At 48.3% G+C, this 22,024-nt stretch overlaps 4 non-coding genes and 1 pseudogene across 4 annotated transcripts; all 5 read left to right on the plus strand.

The window, feature by feature from the left end:
- Positions 1-877: 877 nt before the first annotated feature.
- On the plus strand, positions 878-1,041 carry LOC140390706 (U1 spliceosomal RNA). Its single transcript, XR_011934763.1, has one exon. It is a non-coding gene; the product is annotated as a U1 spliceosomal RNA (small nuclear RNA).
- Positions 1,042-4,494: 3,453 nt separating this feature from the next.
- On the plus strand, positions 4,495-4,658 carry LOC140390818 (U1 spliceosomal RNA). The gene has a single exon (XR_011934875.1). It is a non-coding gene; the product is annotated as a U1 spliceosomal RNA (small nuclear RNA).
- Positions 4,659-6,636: 1,978 nt separating this feature from the next.
- Positions 6,637-6,800, plus strand: LOC140390793 (U1 spliceosomal RNA). The gene has a single exon (XR_011934850.1). It is a non-coding gene; the product is annotated as a U1 spliceosomal RNA (small nuclear RNA).
- Positions 6,801-8,778: 1,978 nt separating this feature from the next.
- LOC140390881 (U1 spliceosomal RNA) lies at positions 8,779-8,925 on the plus strand (annotated as a pseudogene).
- A 1,983-nt stretch (positions 8,926-10,908) lies between these two features.
- Positions 10,909-11,072, plus strand: LOC140390853 (U1 spliceosomal RNA). The gene has a single exon (XR_011934908.1). It is a non-coding gene; the product is annotated as a U1 spliceosomal RNA (small nuclear RNA).
- The last annotated feature ends 10,952 nt before the right edge of the window (positions 11,073-22,024 follow it).

The following is a 22,024-nucleotide window of genomic DNA, read 5'->3' on the forward strand; positions in this document are numbered from 1 at the left end:
TGCTCTAAATTCCAAAGAAAAAAGATGGGTGTAGGAGGGTCAGGGTAGTGTGTCTGTTTCGGGGCGGCATGGTGGCGCAGTGCTTGGCACTGTTCCCTCACGGCGTCGAAGACTAGAGTTCGATCCAGGCCCCGGGTCATTGTCCATGATGAGTTTGCACATTTTCCTCAGTGTTTGCGTGGGTCTCACCCTCACAACCCAAAGATGTACAGGGTAGGTGGATTGGCCACATCAAATTGCCAATAAATTGGAAAATAAAATGAATTGGGTACTCTAAATTTATTTTAAAACAATATAGTGTGTGTGTGTGTTTCGGTGAGTGTGTGGTGATGCATGTGGGATGGGGTGCATGCGTGGGGGTGGGGAGCGGGGGGTATTGTGTCCCCATGAAGATTAACCTGACCCAACCCCCAAATAAACCTCCAAACATGCCTCTCAATAACCTGCTCATGACGCTAAAAACCTCTTCGAGAGACAACAACCAATATCTTCGTGACTCCAAAAACTTCCTCATCAATCTTTCTATTTCCGTGTCAGAAAAGTTAATTGTTTCCTTGCTGAACAAAGATGGACAGACAACGTTTTGAGAGAGAATGTTTTCATTCCGGAAAACGGTCCATCGTTTGACTGACAGGTAGATAAGGGGCGGTTCACTTCCTTTTAAGGCCAATATGCAAATAGCATAGCGGACGTTTTAGGCAATGTGTTTCTTACTAGAGAGGTATATTCGTCAATTTGTCAAAATCATACAACAGAACGAGTCTAATTCGGTAGAGATAATTGTAGGTAAAGGGACAGTTTGGCCGTGTAAATGCAGTAAGTGTGAGTGAAAGATGTGATGTGTGGTGTGGACTGGGAGGGTGTACTGTTTTTAAACATACTTACCTGGCAGGGGTGAAACCATGATCAAAAAGGTGGTTTGCCCTGGGCGAGGCTAGCCCATTGCACTTCGGGTGTGCTGACGCCTGCGATGTCCCCAAATGCGGGATACTCGACTGCAAAATTTGTGGTAGTGGGGGACTGCGTTCGCGCTCTCCCCTGATTTACGAAACAGAAATAGATTGATCCTTTTCTGATCGAGCAACATGTTGGAAGCATCGCCCTAAAAACCTTTCCCGGAGCCAACAACAGGGTAGCATGGTAACACAGTGGCGAGCATAGAACATACAGTGCAGAACGAGGCCGTTCAGCCCATCCAGTGTGCACCGACCCACTTCAGCCCTCACTTCTATCCTATCCCTTTCACCCATTAACCTCTCCTAAACCTTTTTCGACAATGAGGGCAGTTTAGCATAGCCAGTCCACATAACCTGCACTTCTTTGCACTGTGGGAGGGCACCGCAGCACCTGGAGGAAACCCACGTAGACTCCGCACAGACAGTGACCCAGCAGCGAATCGAATCTGGCACCCTGGCGCTGTGAAGCCAAAGTGCTATCCACTTCTGCTACCGTGCTGCCCAGCTATTGCTTCACAACTCCACGATCCCAGGTCCCATTCCCGGCTCTGTGGACTCTGCACATTCTCCACGTGTCTGCGTGTAATTCCTCCGGGTGCCCCGGTTGCTCCCACAAGTCCCCAAAGGCATGCTGATAGGTAATTTGGACATTCTCAATTCTCCCGCTCTGTACCCGAACAGGTGCCGGATTGTGGTGACTAGTTGTTTTTCACAGTAACTTCATTTCAGTGTTAATGTAAGCCTACTTGTGACGATAATCATTGTTATTATTACAATCAACATCTTTGTGACTCTCAAATCCTCCTCATCAATTTCTTTCTATCCCCGTTGCAGAAATGTTAACTCTGTGTCGGGTGTGTGTGTGCCAGAGGTGTGTGTGTGCGTTGGGTGATTGTGAGTATCAAGAATGAGTGTGTGTGTGTTTTTCGTGGAGGGCTGGTGTGCTGGGTCTGTGCGTGTCAGATGGGTGTGTGCGAAAGTGGCACATGGTGCCGTGGTTAGCACTGGGACAACGGCGCTGAGGACCCGGGTTTGAATCCTGGCCCAGGGTCACTGTCGGTGTGGAATTTGCACATTCTCGCCGTGTCTGCGTGGGTTTCACACCCACAACCCAAAGATGTGCAGGTTAGTTGGATTGGCCATGCTAAATTGCGCCTGAATTTAAAAATATAACAAAATGATTGGGTGCTCTAAATTCAAAAGAAAAAAGATGGGTGTAGGAGGGTCGGGGTAGTGTGTCTGTTTCGGGGCGGCATGGTGGTGCAGTGCTTGGCACTGTTCCCTCACGGCGTCGAAGACTAGAGTTCGATCCAGGCCCCGGGTCATTGTCCATGATGAGTTTGCACATTTTCCTCAGTGTTTGCGTGGGTCTCACCCTCACAACCCAAAGATGTACAGGCTAGGTGGATTGGCCACATCAAATTGCCAATAAATTGGAAAATAAAATGAATTGGGTACTCTAAATTTATTTTAAAACAATATAGTGTGTGTGTGTGTTTCGGTGAGTGTGTGGTGATGCATGTGGGATGGGGTGCATGCGTGGGGGTGGGGAGCGGGGGGTATTGTGTCCCCATGAAGATTAACCTGACCCAACTCCACAAGATAATAATCTTTAAGATGATCCTCTCCTGAATTCCTAATCAGCCCCCTCTTTTGACAACCCATTTACTATGTTATATGTTTATAAAATATTTTTTAGTTCTCGTGTTGCCTGGTAATCTATTCTCGTACTGCCTTTTCTCATTTCTTTGTTTTCAGCTTTATACTCAGTCCTGAACCTGCTATTATAATGAGTTTCTGTTTTCTGTTTCATTTTTAAGCTCTTCAGTCAACAAGGAAGCTTGGTTTTGTTTATTCTTCTACCCCTTGTGAGAATGTGTCTAGTCTATTTGAACCATCTCCTCTTATAAAGCTTACATTTGCTCATTTATTGTTTTACCTGCTAATCTTTGATTCCAATCCACCTGTATCCCTTTGCAATTCTCTTAAATGAGCCCTTCCGCTAATATTGTTATGTTTGATTTCTCCTCTTTCCCCCCCCCCCCCAAAATCTTTTTCATAACTATTATAAACCTGATGAAATGACCAAATATTCCCAAATGCTTTCCCATTGGCATGTGCCACTTTATTCCCTGGAACTGGATCCCGTTGTGCTTCCTTCCTCATTGGGCTGGAAACATACTGCTCAAGAAGAGCCTTCTGCACATACCTTAGGAATTCCTCCTCCATTCCCTTTACACAGTTGTTACCTCAGTCTACATTGAGATAGTTGAATTTCCCAATTATCATTGTTCTGAACTTCTTCCATCTGTAATTTGCCTGCAGATTTGCTCCTCCATCTCCGTTGCATTATTTCTGGTCTACAGTAGCTCGTCAGTTGGTCCTTAATTCTAACCAAATTGCTTAAATGTCTTTGACCGATTTGCTCCCTTTCCCTATTGTTTCTGAATGTTCTGTAACGAGGAATGTTAAATTCCCCTTTTTGAGCCAGGTCTTTATTATATTATAATTCCTTGTATCTAATTGTGCATGCAGTTTGCCAACCTTATTACTGGACCGTGAGACGTGTATTCTAAACGCATATTACTCTGCATTGCTGCCCATTCTGATCCCTCCAATTCTGAACTGCTGTTTGCTCCTTCTATTACTCTTTGAACCTTCTATCTCTTCCCTAATCTTCATCCTGTTGCCCCTAGCAATACTTCAATGCAATTCATTGTATGTTAAGCACATTGACAATCTGACAGGCATGACAAGGTGCTACATTTAATGCAAGTTTTCTTTCTATGTAGTATAATGTTGCTGTGTGATTATCTTCCCCTCCCCAAGGTACTGGAACCTTCACTATGATCCTGGTCCTGCCACTGTCAATGGGATTTCCCATTAAATCTACCCCCGCGCTGCCGGGAAACCCGTAGCAGGGGTACGCCGTCAGCGAGACTGGAAGATCCCACTCTTGAGAGTTTATCTTTTTGTGTAGAAGATTGTAGTTTAGTCGGGCAGTATGGTCGGCACGGGCTTGGAGGGCCGAAGGGCCTGTTCCTGTGCTGTACATTTCTTTGTTCTTTGTTCTTTGTAAACCTCCAAACATGCCTCTCAATAACCTGCTCATGACGCTAAAAACCTCTTCGAGAGACAACAACCAATATCTTCGTGACTCCAAAAACTTCCTCATCAATCTTTCTATTTCCGTGTCAGAAAAGTTAATTGTTTCCTTGCTGAACAAAGATGGACAGACAAAGTTTTGAGAGAGAATGTTTTCATTCCGGAAAACGGTCCATCGTTTGACTGACAGGTAGATAAGGGGCGGTTCACTTCCTTTTAAGGCCAATATGCAAATAGCATAGCGGACGTTTTAGGCAATGTGTTTCTTACTAGAGAGGTATATTCGACAATTTGTCAAAATCATACAACAGAACGAGTCTAATTCGGTAGAGATAATTGTAGGTAAAGGGACAGTTTGGCCGTGTAAATGCAGTAAGTGTGAGTGAAAGATGTGATGTGTGGTGTGGACTGGGAGGGTGTACTGTTTTTAAGCATACTTACCTGGCAGGGGTGAAACCATGATCAAAAAGGTGGTTTGCCCAGGGCGAGACTAGCCCATTGCACTTCGGGTGTGCTGACGCCTGCGATGTCCCGAAATGCTGGATACTCGACTGCAAAATTTGTGGTAGTGGGGGACTGCGTTCGCGCTCTCCCCTGATTTTCGAAACAAAAATAGATTGATCCTTTTCTGATCGAGCAACATGTTGGAAGCATCGCCCTAAAAACCTTTCCCGGAGCCAACAACAGGGTAGCATGGTAACACAGTGGCGAGCATAGAACATACAGTGCAGAACGAGGCCGTTCAGCCCACCCAGTGTGCACCGACCCACTTCAGCCCTCACTTCTATCCTATCCCTTTAACCCATTAACCTCTCCTAACCCTTTTTCGACAATGAGGGCAGTTTAGCATAGCCAGTCCACATAACCTGCACTTCTTTGCACTGTGGGAGGGCACCGCAGCACCTGGAGGAAACCCACGTAGACTCCGCACAGACAGTGACCCAGCAGCGAATCGAATCTGGCACCCTGGCGCTGTGAAGCCAAAGTGCTATCCACTTCTGCTACCGTGCTGCCCAGCTATTGCTTCACAACTCCACGATCCCAGGTCCCATTCCCGGCTCTGTGGACTCTGCACATTCTCCACGTGTCTGCGTGTAATTCCTCCGGGTGCCCCGGTTGCTCCCACAAGTCCCCAAAGGCATGCTGATAGGTAATTTGGACATTCTCAATTCTCCCGCTCTGTACCCGAACAGGTGCCGGATTGTGGTGACTAGTTGTTTTTCACAGTAACTTCATTTCAGTGTTAATGTAAGCCTACTTGTGACGATAATCATTGTTATTATTACAATCAACATCTTTGTGACTCTCAAATCCTCCTCATCAATTTCTTTCTATCCCCGTTGCAGAAATGTTAACTCTGTGTCGGGTGTGTGTGTGCCAGAGGTGTGTGTGTGCGTTGGGTGATTGTGAGTATCAAGAATGAGTGTGTGTGTGTTTTTCGTGGAGGGCTGGTGTGCTGGGTCTGTGCGTGTCAGATGGGTGTGTGCGAAAGTGGCACATGGTGCCGTGGTTAGCACTGGGACAACGGCGCTGAGGACCCGGGTTTGAATCCTGGCCCAGGGTCACTGTCGGTGTGGAATTTGCACATTCTCGCCGTGTCTGCGTGGGTTTCACCCCCACAACCCAAAGATGTGCAGGTTAGTTGGATTGGCCATGCTAAATTGCCCCTGAATTTAAAAATATAACAAAATGATTGGGTGCTCTAAATTCAAAAGAAAAAAGATGGGTGTAGGAGGGTCGGGGTAGTGTGTCTGTTTCGGGGCGGCATGGTGGTGCAGTGCTTGGCACTGTTCCCTCACGGCGTCGAAGACTAGAGTTCGATCCAGGCACCGGGTCATTGTCCATGAGGAGTTTGCACATTTTCCTCAGTGTTTGCGTGGGTCTCACCCTCACAACCCAAAGATGTACAGGGTAGGTGGATTGGCCACATCAAATTGCCAATAAATTGGAAAATAAAATGAATTGGGTACTCTAAATTTATTTTAAAACAATATAGTGTGTGTGTGTGTTTCGGTGAGTGTGTGGTGATGCATGTGGGATGGGGTGCATGCGTGGGGGTGGGGAGCGGGGGGTATTGTGTCCCCATGAAGATTAACCTGACCCAACCCCCAAATAAACCTCCAAACATGTCTCTCAATAACCTGCTCATGACGCTAAAAACCTCTTCGAGAGACAACAACCAATATCTTCGTGACTCCAAAAACTTCCTCATCAATCTTTCTATTTCCGTGTCAGAAAAGTTAATTGTTTCCTTGCTGAACAAAGATGGACAGACAAAGTTTTGAGAGAGAAAGTTTTCATTCCGGAAAACGGTCCATCGTTTGACTGACAGGTAGATGAGGGGCGGTTCACTTCCTTTTAAGGCCAATATGCAAATAGCATAGCGGACGTTTTAGGCAATGTGTTTCTTACTAGAGAGGTATATTCGACAATTTGTCAAAATCATACAACAGAACGAGTCTAATTCGGTAGAGATAATTGTAAGTAAAGGGACAGTTTGGCCGTGTAAATGCAGTAAGTGTGAGTGAAAGATGTGATGTGTGGTGTGGACTGGGAGGGTGTACTGTTTTTAAGCATACTTACCTGGCAGGGGGGAAACGATGATCAAAAAGGTGGTTTGCCCAGGGCGAGGCTAGCCCATTGCACTTCGGGTGTGCTGACGCCTGCGATGTCCCCAAATGCGGGATACTCGACTGCAAAATTTGTGGTAGTGGGGGACTGCGTTCGCGCTCTCCCCTGATTTACGAAACAAAAATAGATTGATCCTTTTCTGATCGAGCAACATGTTGGAAGCATCGCCCTAAAAACCTTTCCCGGAGCCAACAACAGGGTAGCATGGTAACACAGTGGCGAGCATAGAACATACAGTGCAGAACGAGGCCGTTCAGCCCATCCAGTGTGCACCGACCCACTTCAGCCCTCACTTCTATCCTATCCCTTTAACCCATTAACCTCTCCTAACCCTTTTTCGACAATGAGGGCAGTTTAGCATAGCCAGTCCACATAACCTGCACTTCTTTGCACTGTGGGAGGGCACCGCAGCACCTGGAGGAAACCCACGTAGACTCCGCACAGACAGTGACCCAGCAGCGAATCGAATCTGGCACCCTGGCGCTGTGAAGCCAAAGTGCTATCCACTTCTGCTACCGTGCTGCCCAGCTATTGCTTCACAACTCCACGATCCCAGCTCCCATTCCCGGCTCTGTGGACTCTGCACATTCTCCACGTGTCTGCGTGTAATTCCTCCGGGTGCCCCGGTTGCTCCCACAAGTCCCCAAAGGCATGCTGATAGGTAATTTGGACATTCTCAATTCTCCCGCTCTGTACCCGAACAGGTGCCGGATTGTGGTGACTAGTTGTTTTTCACAGTAACTTCATTTCAGTGTTAATGTAAGCCTACTTGTGACGATAATCATTGTTATTATTACAATCAACATCTTTGTGACTCTCAAATCCTCCTCATCAATTTCTTTTTATCCCCGTTGCAGAAATGTTAACTCTGTGTCGGGTGTGTGTGTGCCAGAGGTGTGTGTGTGCGTTGGGTGATTGTGAGTATCAAGAATGAGTGTGTGTGTGTTTTTCGTGGAGGGCTGGTGTGCTGGGTCTGTGCGTGTCAGATGGGTGTGTGCGAAAGTGGCACATGGTGCCGTGGTTAGCACTGGGACAACGGCGCTGAGGACCCGGGTTTGAATCCTGGCCCAGGGTCACTGTCGGTGTGGAATTTGCACATTCTCGCCGTGTCTGCGTGGGTTTCACCCCCACAACCCAAAGATGTGCAGGTTAGTTGGATTGGCCATGCTAAATTGCCCCTGAATTTAAAAATATAACAAAATGATTGGGTGCTCTAAATTCAAAAGAAAAAAGATGGGTGTAGGAGGGTCGGGGTAGTGTGTCTGTTTAGGGGCGGCATGGTGGCGCAGTGCTTGGCACTGTTCCCTCACGGCGTCGAAGACTAGAGTTCGATCCAGGCCCCGGGTCATTGTCCATGATGAGTTTGCACATTTTCCTCAGTGTTTGCGTGGGTCTCACCCTCACAACCCAAAGATGTACAGGCTAGGTGGATTGGCCACATCAAATTGCCAATAAATTGGAAAATAAAATGAATTGGGTACTCTAAATTTATTTTAAAACAATATAGTGTGTGTGTGTGTTTCGGTGAGTGTGTGGTGATGCATGTGGGATGGGGTGCATGCGTGGGGGTGGGGAGCGGGGGGTATTGTGTCCCCATGAAGATTAACCTGACCCAACCCCCAAATAAACCTCCAAACATGCCTCTCAATAACCTGCTCATGACGCTAAAAACCTCTTCGAGAGACAACAACCAATATCTTCGTGACTCCAAAAACTTCCTCATCAATCTTTCTATTTCCGTGTCAGAAAAGTTAATTGTTTCCTTGCTGAACAAAGATGGACAGACAAAGTTTTGAGAGAGAATGTTTTCATTCCGGAAAACGGTCCATCGTTTGACTGACAGGTAGATAAGGGGCGGTTCACTTCCTTTTAAGGCCAATATGCAAATAGCATAGCGGACGTTTTAGGCAATGTGTTTCTTACTAGAGAGGTATATTCGACAATTTGTCAAAATCATACAACAGAACGAGTCTAATTCGGTACAGATAATTGTAGGTAAAGGGACAGTTTGGCCGTGTAAATGCAGTAAGTGTGAGTGAAAGATGTGATGTGTGGTGTGGACTGGGAGGGTGTACTGTTTTTAAGCATACTTACCTGGCAGGGGTGAAGGTTTGCCCTGGGCGAGGCTAGCCCATTGCACTTCGGGTGTGCTGACGCCTGCGATGTCCCCAAATGCGGGATACTCGACTGCAAAATTTGTGGTAGTGGGGGACTGCGTTCGCGCTCTCCCCTGATTTACGAAACAAAAATAGATTGATCCTTTTCTGATCGAGCAACATGTTGGAAGCATCGCCCTAAAAACCTTTCCCGGAGCCAACAACAGGGTAGCATGGTAACACAGTGGCGAGCATAGAACATACAGTGCAGAACGAGGCCGTTCAGCCCATCCAGTGTGCACCGACCCACTTCAGCCCTCACTTCTATCCTATCCCTTTAACCCATTAACCTCTCCTAAACCTTTTTCGACAATGAGGGCAGTTTAGCATAGCCAGTCCACATAACCTGCACTTCTTTGCACTGTGGGAGGGCACCGCAGCACCTGGAGGAAACCCACGTAGACTCCGCACAGACAGTGACCCAGCAGCGAATCGAATCTGGCACCCTGGCGCTGTGAAGCCAAAGTGCTATCCACTTCTGCTACCGTGCTGCCCAGCTATTGCTTCACAACTCCACGATCCCAGCTCCCATTCCCGGCTCTGTGGACTCTGCACATTCTTCACGTGTCTGCGTGTAATTCCTCCGGGTGCCCCGGTTGCTCCCACAAGTCCCCAAAGGCATGCTGATAGGTAATTTGGACATTCTCAATTCTCCCGCTCTGTACCCGAACAGGTGCCGGATTGTGGTGACTAGTTGTTTTTCACAGTAACTTCATTTCAGTGTTAATGTAAGCCTACTTGTGACAATAATCATTGTTATTATTACAATCAACATCTTTGTGACTCTCAAATCCTCCTCATCAATTTCTTTCTATCCCCGTTGCAGAAATGTTAACTCTGTGTCGGGTGTGTGTGTGCCAGAGGTGTGTGTGTGCGTTGGGTGATTGTGAGTATCAAGAATGAGTGTGTGTGTGTTTTTCGTGGAGGGCTGGTGTGCTGGGTCTGTGCGTGTCAGATGGGTGTGTGCGAAAGTGGCACATGGTGCCGTGGTTAGCACTGGGACAACGGCGCTGAGGACCCGGGTTTGAATCCTGGCCCAGGGTCACTGTCGGTGTGGAATTTGCACATTCTCGCCGTGTCTGCGTGGGTTTCACCCCCACAACCCAAAGATGTGCAGGTTAGTTGGATTGGCCATGCTAAATTGCCCCTGAATTTAAAAATATAACAAAATGATTGGGTGCTCTAAATTCCAAAGAAAAAAGATGGGTGTAGGAGGCTCGGGGTAGTGTGTCTGTTTAGGGGCGGCATGGTGGCGCAGTGCTTGGCACTGTTCCCTCACGGCGTCGAAGACTAGAGTTCGATCCAGGCCCCGGGTCATTGTCCATGAGGAGTTTGCACATTTTCCTCAGTGTTTGCGTGGGTCTCACCCTCACAACCCAAAGATGTACAGGCTAGGTGGATTGGCCACATCAAATTGCCAGTAAATTGGAAAATAAAATGAATTGGGTACTCTAAATTTATTTTAAAACAATATAGTGTGTGTGTGTTTCGGTGAGTGTGTGGTGATGTATGTGGGATGGGGTGCGTGCGTGGGGGTGGGGATGGGGAGCTGGGGGGGATTATGCCCCCATGAACATTAACCTGACCCCACCCCAAATAAACCTCCAAACATGCCTCTCAATAACCTGCTCATGACGCTAAAAAACCTCTCCTAGAGACAACAACCAATATCTTCGTGACTCCAAAAACCTCCTCATCAATCTTTCTATTTCCGTGTCAGAAAAGTTAATTGTTTCCTTGCTGAACAAAGATGGACAGACAAAGTTTTGAGAGAGAACGTTTTCATGCCGGCAAACGGTCCATCGTTTGACTGACAGGTAGATAAGGGGCGGTTCACTTCCTTTTCAGGCCAATATGCAAATAGCATAGCGGACGTTTTAAGCAATGTATTTCTTACTAGAGAGGTATATTCGACAATTTGTCAAAAGCATACAACAGAACTAGTCTAATTCGGTAGAGATAATTGTAAGTAAAGGGACAGTTTGGCCGTGTAAATGCAGTAAGTGTGAGTGAAAGATGTGATGTGTGGTGTGGATTGGGAGGGTGTACTGTTTTTAAGCATACTTACCTGGCAGTGGTGAAACCATGATGAAAAAGGTGGTCAGCCCAGGACGAGGCTAGCCCATTGCACTTCGGGTGTGCTGACGCCTGCGATGTCCCCAAATACGGGATACTCGACTGCAAAATTTGTGGTAGAGGGGGACTGCGTTCGCGCTCTCCCCTGATTTACGAAACAAAAATAGGTTGATCCTTTTCTGATCGAGCAACATGTTGGAAGCATCGCCCTAAAAACTCTCCCGGAGCCAACAACAGAGTAGCATGGTAACACAGTGGCTGGCATTGAACATGCAGTTCAGAATGAGGCCGTTCAGCCCATCCAGTCTGCACCGACCCACTTTAGCCCTCACTTCTATCCTATCCCCTTAACCCATTAACCTCTCAAGGGTGGGTCAGGATCCACCGGCTGAGGAATGGGCCTGGCCACGGGCGAGAGAGGAGTAAGCAGAGTGGCAGGAAGGTCAACAAAGTCGACATCAGGGACAACAGGAGGACGTGGCACCGGAGCATGATCACGTAAAGAGCGCGGAAGCAGCCGAAGGACCCACCAATTGCGCCGGCGAATGGAGCCATCAGGCAGGCGAACCAGGAATGAGCGGGGAGCCACGCGGCGGAGAACCTCGGCGGTTCCCGACCACCCACCCTCCGGTAGGTGTATGCGGACACTGTCTCCAGGCGCCAGGGCAGGAAGATCAGTTGCCCGAGCATCATGTGCCACCTTCTGCTGAGCACGCTGCTGCCGCAACCTTTGCAGTACTGGAGCATGGTCGGGTTTAGGAACATGAATGGACGGCACAGTGGTCCTGAGGTGCGACCCATCAACAGCTGGGGTGGTGAGAGGCCCGTGGACAGTGGGGCCGAGCGATAGGGAGAAGGGCTAAACAGAAGTCAGGTCCGGCATCAGCAGCCTTGCAGAGGAGCTGCTTCACGATATGAATGCCCTCTTCCGCCTTGCCATTGGACTGGGGATGCAAAGGGCTGGACGTCACGTGTGTGAAGTCGTAAGAAGTGGCAAAAGAAGACCCGTCTTGGCTCGCAAAACAGGGCCCATTGTCAGACATGATGGTGAGCGGAATCCCATGGCGATTGAAGGTTTCTTTGCATGTTCTGATGACAGCTGATGATGTCAAGTCGTGCAGGCGTATGACCTCCGGATAATTTGAAAAATAGTCAATTATAATGACGTAGTCCCTGCTGAGCACATAAAAGAGGTCCATATCCACCTTTGCCCAGGAGGACGTGACCAACTCATGGGGCTCAAGTGTCTCAGGGGGGTTGCGCCGGCTGAAACCTTTGGCAGGTGGGGCAGTTGAGCACCATGTTAGCGATGTCGTCGCTGATGCCCGCCCAGTACACAGCTTCTCGGGCCCTCCGCCTGCACTTTCAACTCCGAGATGGCTTTTGTGTAGTTGTTCGAGGACAAGCCGGTGCATGCTGTGTGGGATCACAATCCGGTCCAACTTGAGGAGGACACCATCAACGATGGCCAAGTCGTGCCGGACATTGTAGGATTGTGGGCACTGCCGCTTGAGCCACCCTTCCATCATGTGGCGCATCACACGTTGTAGAAGTGGGTCAGCCGCAGTATCAGATTGGCGAATGTGGGCCAGATGTGCATCAGTAGCCGGCAGATTGGCCGATGTGAAGGCTACTTGTGCGTCGACCTGACAAACGAACCCCTCCGATTCGGACGGTGTGTTCACTGCTCTGGACAGGGCATCCACGATGGTGAGGTCCTTCCCGGGGTGTAGACAAGTTGGAAGTCGTACCTCCGGAGCTTGAGCAGAATGCGCTGGAGGCAAGGGGTCATATCGTTGAGGTCCTTCTGAATGATGCCGACCAGGGGGCGATGGTCGGTTTCCACAGTGAACTGCGGAAGACCATACACATAATCGTGGAATTTGTCGATGCCGGCCAACAAATCCAGGCACTCCTTTTCAAACTGTGCATAGCGCTGTTCTGTGGGGGTCATGGCCCGCGAGGCATAGGCGACCGGGGCCCATGATGCAGTGTCGTCCCGTTGCAGGAGTACCGCCCCAATGCCGGACTGGCTTGCATCAGTCGAGACCTTTGTGTCCCGAGTGGTGTTGAAGAACGCCAATACGGGGGCGGTGGAGAGCTTGACCTTGAGCTCCTCCCATTTACTCTGGTGTGCGGGCAGCCACTGGAATTCCGTTGTCTTCTTGACCAGGTGGCGAAAAGCCATTGTGTGCGAGGCAAGGTTGGGAATAAACTTCCCCAGGAAGTTGACCATCCCAAGATAGCGTAACACTGCCTTCTTGGCTGCTGGCTGCAGCATGGCTGCAATAGCTGTCACTTTGTCGGCATCCGGCCACATCCCTGACCGGGATATGTGGTCCCCCAGAAACTTTAGCTCAGTTTGGCCAAAAGAGCACTTGGCTCGGTTGAGGCGCTGGCCCTGATCTCGTATCCGAGCAAAGACACGCTGGAGATGACTGATGTGCTCCTGTGGTTTGGTGGACCAGAGGATGATGTCGTCAACATAGCCTCGTACCCCTTCCATACCCTCCATCATCTGTTCCATGATGCGATGAAACACCTCGGATGCCGAGATAATGCCATACGGCATCCTATTGTAGCAGTATCTGCCAAAGGGAGTGTTGAAAATGCACAGCTCCCTGCTGGACTGATCCAGTTGAATCTGCCAAAAACCCTTTGAGGCATCAAGCTTGGTGAAAATTTTAGCCCGGGCCATTTCGCTCGTGATCTCTTCCCGTTTGGGTATGGGGTAGTGTTCCCTCATGATGTTGTTGTTCAGGTCTTTCGGGTTGATGCAGATCCGGAGCTCGCCGGAGGGCTTTTTTACGCACATCATGGAGCTGACCCATGGCGTTGGCTCCGTGACCCAGGAAAGCACTCCTTGGTCCCGCAGGTCCTGCAGCTGCTGCTTGAGGCGGTCCTTGAGTGATGCTGGGACTCTACGAGGTGCGTGAATGACCGGGGTGGCGTCCGGTTTGAGCCATATTCTATAAAGGTAGGGCAGTGTGCCCATGCCCTCGAAAACCTCCTGGTTGTGGGCGAGGAGCGAGTGGAGCTGCGCCCTATAGTCTGCATCCGGGAAATCGGACGTGCCTTCTGGAGACAAAGTGTGTACCCGCTGAACGAGGTGGAGGATCTTGCACGCCTGTGCGCCTAACAGAGAGTCCTTCGAGGATCCAACTATCTCAAAAGACAGTGCGGCTGTATGTGAAATGTGTGCAACCTCGAGCTGGCAGGACCCCATGACCGGGTAACATTTCCGTTATAATCAACCAGCTGACAGTGGGATGGCAGAATCGGTGGTTTAACCTTCAAGGTGTGGATGGCTGACCATGCAATGAGATTGGTGGAGGCACCAGTGTCTAAGCGGAATGTGATTGGTGATCGGTTGACCATTAGGGTGGCATACCATTCATCGCCCAGATTAATGCTGTGCACTGGCATCGGCTGGTGGGTCCGACTTGGGGACATCCGATTCTTGTTTATTACCACAACGCGGAAGGGTTCCCGGTCTTCGGCATCACCGGTCAGCACGTCATCAGGGTATGACTCGGTGTATGGGGGCTGAATGGCCCGCACGTCCCTGCGAGGCTGGCGGAATTGCGGAGGGTTGGCAGGTTGAGCTGCTCGACAGCCGGCAGCGTAGTGGCCCATCCTGCCACAGCGGAGGCATTGTCGCGCTTTGACCGGACATTGCCGTTTTAAGTGTGCGGATCCACAGTTGCCGCACGTCATGACGTCATGGCGTTCGTTGCACCACCGCGCATGCGCAGTTCGGTCTTGCGTAGAGCGCGCAGGTGCGACCCGTCCCTCTGCGTCGATGTCCCCTCTTTTGGCGCGTACAAGCATGGGAGACCTCGGAAAGCGAGTGAAATGGCCACCCTCGTCCGGGCCATGGGCCGGGAGGGCCTCAATCGACTGGACCCGCTCGGGCTCGTAGGACCCCTGCCGTGCCGTTTCGGCCACCTGGAATTGGGAGTACCGGCTGGTCGCGTTTTCGTGGAGGACGCAGGTCTCGATGGCGGTAGCGATGGGTGAGATGCTTTATTTTGAGGAGCTGCTGGCGTAGGGTGTCCGAGGTGACCCCAAAGACTATCTGATCCCGAGTCATGGAGTCGGAGGTGGCCTCATAGCCGCAGGACTGCACGAGGATATGGAGGTGTGTCAAATAAGATTGGAAAGGCTCATCCTTACCCTGCAGGTGCTGCTGGAAGAGGTACCTCTCGAAGCTCTCATTGACTTCCACATTGAAGTGTTCCTCAAATTTTAGCAGGACCGTCTTGTACTTCGTCTTGTCCTCACCTTCCGCGAATGCCAGGGAGTTGTAGATGTGGATGGCGTGTTGCCCTGCCGTGGAGAGGAGGAGGGCGATCTTCCTGGTGTCCGATGCATTCTCCCTGTCTGTGGCTTCTAGGAAGAGCTCGAAGCACTGTTTAAACAGCTCCAGTTGACGCCGAGATTTCCAGCGATCTGGAGCGGCTGCGGCTGGCTGATGGTTTCCATGGCGAAGGATGGCGGGTTTCTGAAGAGGTGCAGGTAGGTCTCACAGTCGCTGGCGAGTTTCCAGACCTGGTATCATGTCGTGTTGGGTGTTCCGATGCACAAACGAACCAACAGGGTTGTAAATGGTTGTAAATGGACAAATGTTTTATTATTCTGTACAATAATAACTATTAACTTCTGGCTGTGGTTCGTACTTCACCAGCTAACCTGTGGACCCAGCCCTAGCACTATCTTAGTGAGGCATTCAGCACATGGTGTATGTCTGAGTGGCACGCTGTGAGCTCTGTGCTCTGAGCTATCTCCTGGTCGAATGAGCGGGAACTGTGGTGTTTCCTGTTTGAAACAACATGTGCTCTCACTGGTGATTGGCTGCGATGTTGTGTGTGTGTTGGTCGGTCCATCTACCTGTCCATCAGTGTGTGTGTGTGTGTGATTGTGGATATCATGACAAGCGCCATAGACAGCAGTGACGAATGTGATATAAAATAGTTACTTTAGAGATACTAGTTAATGTAATGTAGAAATAAGCCACTTTGATTCTGGCAGTTAGGGACAAAGGGGTTTGAGACCGCATGGAAAAAGCAGGAAGAGGTGTGTCTATGAGAGTGATGCTGCATTGATAGGGGCCAGAGAAAGGGATTGGAAGTGAGCCAATCAGAATAGATCAAACAGGTCAGGAGGGACATAGGCTGACCTATGTCCGTCGAGTATGTGAAACTTGATACCATTTGAATTGATTTTACAGAGATCCCTTTGTCTCTTTGTTCAGTCGTTTTTCTGGAGCTTAAGAGGCTGGATGTCTCTTATGTTTCTGTAAGATGAATTAAGCTTGCAAGCTAAATAAATAACTTCTTTTTACGTGCAAATCCATCTCAACTTTTATTGAGGCCAGACTGACAGAGAAAGAAATTTGGGGATCAACATTTGGTGCGGAAAACCGGGATTTCTCAGGGCGATCCTGATCCAACTGCGAAATCAGAATTAGACTGATTATGAACAGGAGGATGGGGAACAAAGGGCCCTCAATGTAGAACTGGAAAACGACCGCGCATTGATTGTTCCCCTCTTCTTATCGTCTGATTCATCTGGTCACTCGCGGTTGGCACAGAAAGACCGCCTCGACGAAATCACAGGTCAGTCTGGGGATAAGCATTTTAATTGATGGGATTTCATAGAGTTAATTCGGCTGGGGTAGGCTGTACTGTTGATGTAACATTTAAAATATAAATGGTTCAACTTTATTTGTGAGTTAATTCGGCTGGGGTAGGCTGTACTGTTGATGTAACATTTAAAATATAAATGGTTCAACTTTATTTGTGAGTTAATTCGGCTGGGGTAGGCTGTACTGTTGATGTAACATTTAAAATATAAATGGTTCAACTTTATTTGTGAGTTAATTCGGTTGGGTTACGTTATGAGAGGTAGATGTAACATTTGAAATTGAAAATGGTTCACCTCTATATGTCTGTGTGTTAAAAATATAGTTGATTAAGCTAAAAAAAATTCTTTGGACTGTAGTGGCGAAAAAACGCAGTTCCAAGGACTAGTTGAGATTATGGGAAATTCCTTGGATAGCACAAATGATCCAGGCATGCCACTGCAAATATTATGTGATAAGTATCCGGACAAAGCGAAGGACTTTAGAAAATTGTCAGCACAGTTAAGAACTAAAATGGGAGATGAATGGCCACTAGGGGGAACCAAAGACCTAGAAATGGTTAAGAAAATCCAGGGACAAATATGGAAAAAAAATCAAGGTATGAAAACTAAAGAATTAATTGGATTATGGAGGCAATATTGTCAAGAGGAAAAATATAAGATTATGTTGTCCAGCTGGCAGGATAACGCCCTTAAAATGGGGATTTCAATTAGTGAACAGGGTAACCTAAAAACATTACAGATCTTGAAAAAGGAATGTGCATTTAAAAAAAGAGCAAATAGAGACAGGAAGGACCCGGGTCACACAAGAGGTGAACTACGTAGTTCAATGGCTGGCCTTGAATTGACAGAAGAAGAAAAATTCAATAATTCGGAAAAGTCAGTAAAAGTTCCGTCTGCACCCATAGTATGGTCTGCGCTCATTCCAGAACCACCAGAGTACAATAATATATACCCAGCCATTGCTCCCCAGATTTCAAATATGCCAGAAACTCAAGCCCTTTTGGGTGATAGTGTGGGTCCTGATTTACCAACTTCACAACCGAAAGAGCAAAAGGAACTCTGTCCCACAAGCCCAGTTAGCTCTAGGACAAGATCTCGGACAGCGAGAGAGGGGCTTGAAGCTCACCAGAAACAATTAAGCCTATCACCTAAGTCTCCCCAAACTAAGGAGAAATCACAAGATTTGGGAACAAAGAAAGCTGAAACAACTTCGGTTGAAGAGAAAGAACTCCCCCTAGTGACAGGGGGAGACGTTGAAGTCTTGGAACAACCAGGGGAAATAGCTAGAGTGCCCCCTGGTGACATTCGGAGACAGTTACCGATTAGGAAGATGCGAAACCCCGACCCAGGGACTGCGGCAGCGAACCCCACGATAGACGTTTACTTCCCATGGACACCCAGTGAGATGATGGCTATTATGGCTACAATCCCAGATAGAAAAAAATCTCCTGCTGCCTTCGTGGATTCATTGAGAACTACCATCTCAATTTATCAAGCTGATTCAAGGAACCTCTGGGCCCTAGTCCAGCAGATTTTAACCCCAGCAGAGTACCGCAATTATCTTAACCACCTGAATTATGCTAGTCATGCCGCACTCCAGCAGGCCTATGCGTTAGACGACGATAGAAGGACACAGATCTTGAATGCATTGAATAGCACATTTCAAAGGCCCATAAATCTTTCTGTTATCTTAGACCTAAAACCTAAGAAGACTGAAGAGCCAGAGGAATTTCTGGAGCGTTTTAATGAAATCTACCGGGGGCAGTCAGGCGATTTGCTGTATCAAAATGGTCAGAATTCCCCTCAATACTGTGCTATGTTAATGCATTGCCTACCACCTTCTGTGGTTACTGCTGTGAAATGTAATAACATGAACTGGACAGAGAACGACCCTTCCCAGATGGCAAGGGCAGTCAGATTTTACTGGAAGGAGGGTGTAGGCCAAGAAGGAGGCTCAGTTACAAAGGTTAAGACTGAGTATGTAATGAAAAAGGATGATCTGCGACCCCAACAAGCGGCAGAAATGGTAGTTTACCAGCAGGAGCCCCAATATAGTGACTTTGGGTGGGTGGATCAGCGAAGAGGAGGATACCAAACCCACCCAAAGGGACCCTCACCCCATTTTTATGGCCCACCAAACGAATCAACAGCTCTACAACCGCAGCCCCCTCTGAGGGGCCATTGGTCTACTGGAAGACGAGGCCGGGGCAGAAATAGAGGGAGCAATGCATGTTTTAATTGCGGCCGTGTACATCACTGGCAACAGGAATGCCCCTTTAAAAGACAGACAGTAGAAGGAGATTATTCGACCCAAAGGAGAGGGTACCCACCAAGGGGAGGACAGATGAGATACACTGACTTCTCCCAGGAAAACCCTTTCCCAACACAGGATTGACTAGCTTATTTAGCCATAAGGACTCTCCAATCCGACAGGGAACCTATTATCTCTCTGCAGATAGGAGATCATATTCACTCATTTGTAATCGACACAGGGGCAGCTATGTCTTCTGTGCAATCAACACTTAAATTACCAATATCCGACCACACGCAGCAATTATCAGGGTTCCAAGGACAGGTGTGTGAGTATCCTATTTCTGAACCTGTGACAGACACTTACGAGAATATGTCTGCAGAGCATCAGTTTGTAGTGACTACTGGATTGGACTGTAACTTGTTGGCCCGGGATTTACTGTGTATCTTCCAGCTACAGCTAGAATGCGGAGATGAGGGGGTAACGGTTACATCATGGAGGATGAGACAACAGTGCTATATTTCTATCACCCCCCAGTGGTGGACGTTAGACGTTGAACAGTCACTGCATCACGTTACCCTGGCCTATGACAGAACTGGACGAAACAGGGAGTTGGAGGACAAATACCGGCCATTACTTGAGACTGAATGGCCAGTCAAGGTTACAGCCACAGTCATGGGAAAAGAAGGTACAGCCGATTTTGTTACAATATCACCACATTTATGGCCACAGTCAGCTTCGGTAAGCCCTCATATTACACGTCAGGTCCATGACCAGTACCATGCCAGGGATATGGGGCGAATGGTCAGGAGGGCAGTGGATCATTCAGATCCAACAGACTACGCACTTCAAGTCATGCCAGACGGCACTACCATAAAATATTTTGAGGTCCCTGAAACGATTAACACTCGACTGCAGCATCACAGGGGACATGATGTGTTGGAATATGTCAATCCACAGGTCTGGGCGGAATACCCATCACAAGTGGGAAAGACAAATATTACACCTATCAAGGTAATGATTAAGGATCATGCAAAGCTACCTTCCATTCGGCAATACCCCCTGAAATCTCAAGCTGCTCCATCAATAGATAAATTAATTCAAGAACTGTTGAACAGGGTATTTTGGTCCCTTGCCAATCAGAATGTAATACCCCCATACTTGCTGTGCCTAAACCAGCCAAACCAGACCAGTACCGATTAGTACAGGATTTACGTTCAATTAATGCCATCGCACAGCCGTTACATGCTCTCGTCCCTAACCCTGCCCACATACTGGCTCAAATTCCAGCTCAAGCCAGGGTCTTCGCCGTAATTGACCTTCAGCACACCTTCTTTGCCCTCCCACTTGCGACTGAAAGTCAATATTTGTTTGCCTTCACTTACAATGGACAGCAGTATACCTAGACCCGACTGCCACAGGGGTTCGTCAATTCACCTACACTCTTCTCCAGATGTCTGCAGACCCAACTCCAGGCCTTGACATTGGAGCATGGTTCCACTCTAGTGCAGTATGTAGATGACATATTGGTGGCAAGTCCTGACGAGCCCAGTAATAGGGATGATGTGATCCAATTATTGAACCACCTATCCTCGTTGGGTTATGTTGTTTCACAAGCAAAGGTCTTGGTGGCTCAGAGAAAAGTTAAGTTCTTAGGAGTTTTACTTACAGCCACAGAAAGAAGTCTCGAACCCAGTAGGATTGAACCAATATGCCAATTCCCCGCCCCTACAATAGCCAAGGAGGTTCGTCATTGGCTGGGTATGGTGAATTATTGTCGGCAGTGGATACCAAACATCGCTGTCTATACAAAGCTGCTGACACCTTACACGAGTAAAGAGGGAAACTTTACTCTCATCACCGAGGCACTCGAGGCCTTCCGTTGCCTGAAGCAGGCCTTGCTACAAGCACCGGCCCTCGGTAGGCCCCTATACGACCGACCATTCCAGATATACTGTACTGTTCTGGAAGGATGTTCAACAGCGGTACTCACCCAGCAACATGGGGACAAGCACCGGCCCATAGCATATTACTCTTCCAAACTCGACCCAGTGGCGTTGGGCCACCCTGTTTTCACCCAGATCTTGGCAGCGATATACAATAGTTTGCAGGCTGCTGCCAACATCACTCTCCAACAGGATATTATGGTGTATAGCTCCCACTCGGTAATCGCACTATTGGGGCAACTGCAGACTCAGCATCTTACCGCAGCTCGTCAGAATAGGTATGAGATATACCTTTTGAACAATCCACATCTGACATTTAAATATTGTACCACTATCAATCCAGCCTGTTTTCTTAGCGGTCCCCCTGTCCATGAGGATGCGCCTGGTCACGACTGTTTAGCCTTGATTCAGGAAACTACAACAATAAGGGACGATCTGAGTGATATTCCGTTAGAACAACCTGACATGATTATGTATGTTGATGGCAGTGCATTAGTAAGCCCCACTGGCCGGAGACTGTCCGGTTATGCAATCATAGATCAGGATGGTCTGATTTTAGAAGCGGCAGCTTTCCAGACCCCTTACTCAGCACAACAAGCCGAACTTTTTGCCCTCACCCGTGCATGTATACTTGGGGGAGATCGCCGGGTAAATATCTACACTGACTCCCGATATGCTTTCGGGGTAGTTCATGACTTTGGACAACTCTGGAAGAATAGGGGATTCCTTACCTCGGCAGGCACAGAAATATCCAACCGGGGTTTAGTTAATGACCTACTGCAGGCCCTCCTTCTGCCAGCGCAGATTTCCGTTATTAAATGCGCTGCCCACACGAATGGTACAACCCCAGTTGACGTTGGTAATGAACGAGCAGATCGTGCAGCGCGCACAGCCGCACAAATTCAGCAAGTGATGGTGCCTAAAATGTTAAGTCAGACTAAACGATCTACTATAAATATGTCTGCTTCTGACAAGTCAATGCCAACCATCCAAGACGTCATAAGGTTCCAGGAGGACGCTCCTGAGAGTGATAAACAAATGTGGAAACGGTTAGGTTGTACATATGATTCTGTTTCCTCTTTATGGACCACGCCTGCACATCAGACTTGTATGTCATAACAAGTCTGTTATATTGCTCATATTGCAACTCATTGTGGGGCTCGAGGGACTAGTGATTTGTTGCTGGACACTTGGTGGCACCCTAAAATGCAGGGGTTGGCCCAAAGTATCAGTAATCGGTGTTTGATTTGTCAGCAA

This window comes from Scyliorhinus torazame, chromosome 14 (genome assembly GCF_047496885.1).
Source record: "Scyliorhinus torazame isolate Kashiwa2021f chromosome 14, sScyTor2.1, whole genome shotgun sequence".
Lineage (NCBI taxonomy): Eukaryota > Metazoa > Chordata > Chondrichthyes > Carcharhiniformes > Scyliorhinidae > Scyliorhinus > Scyliorhinus torazame.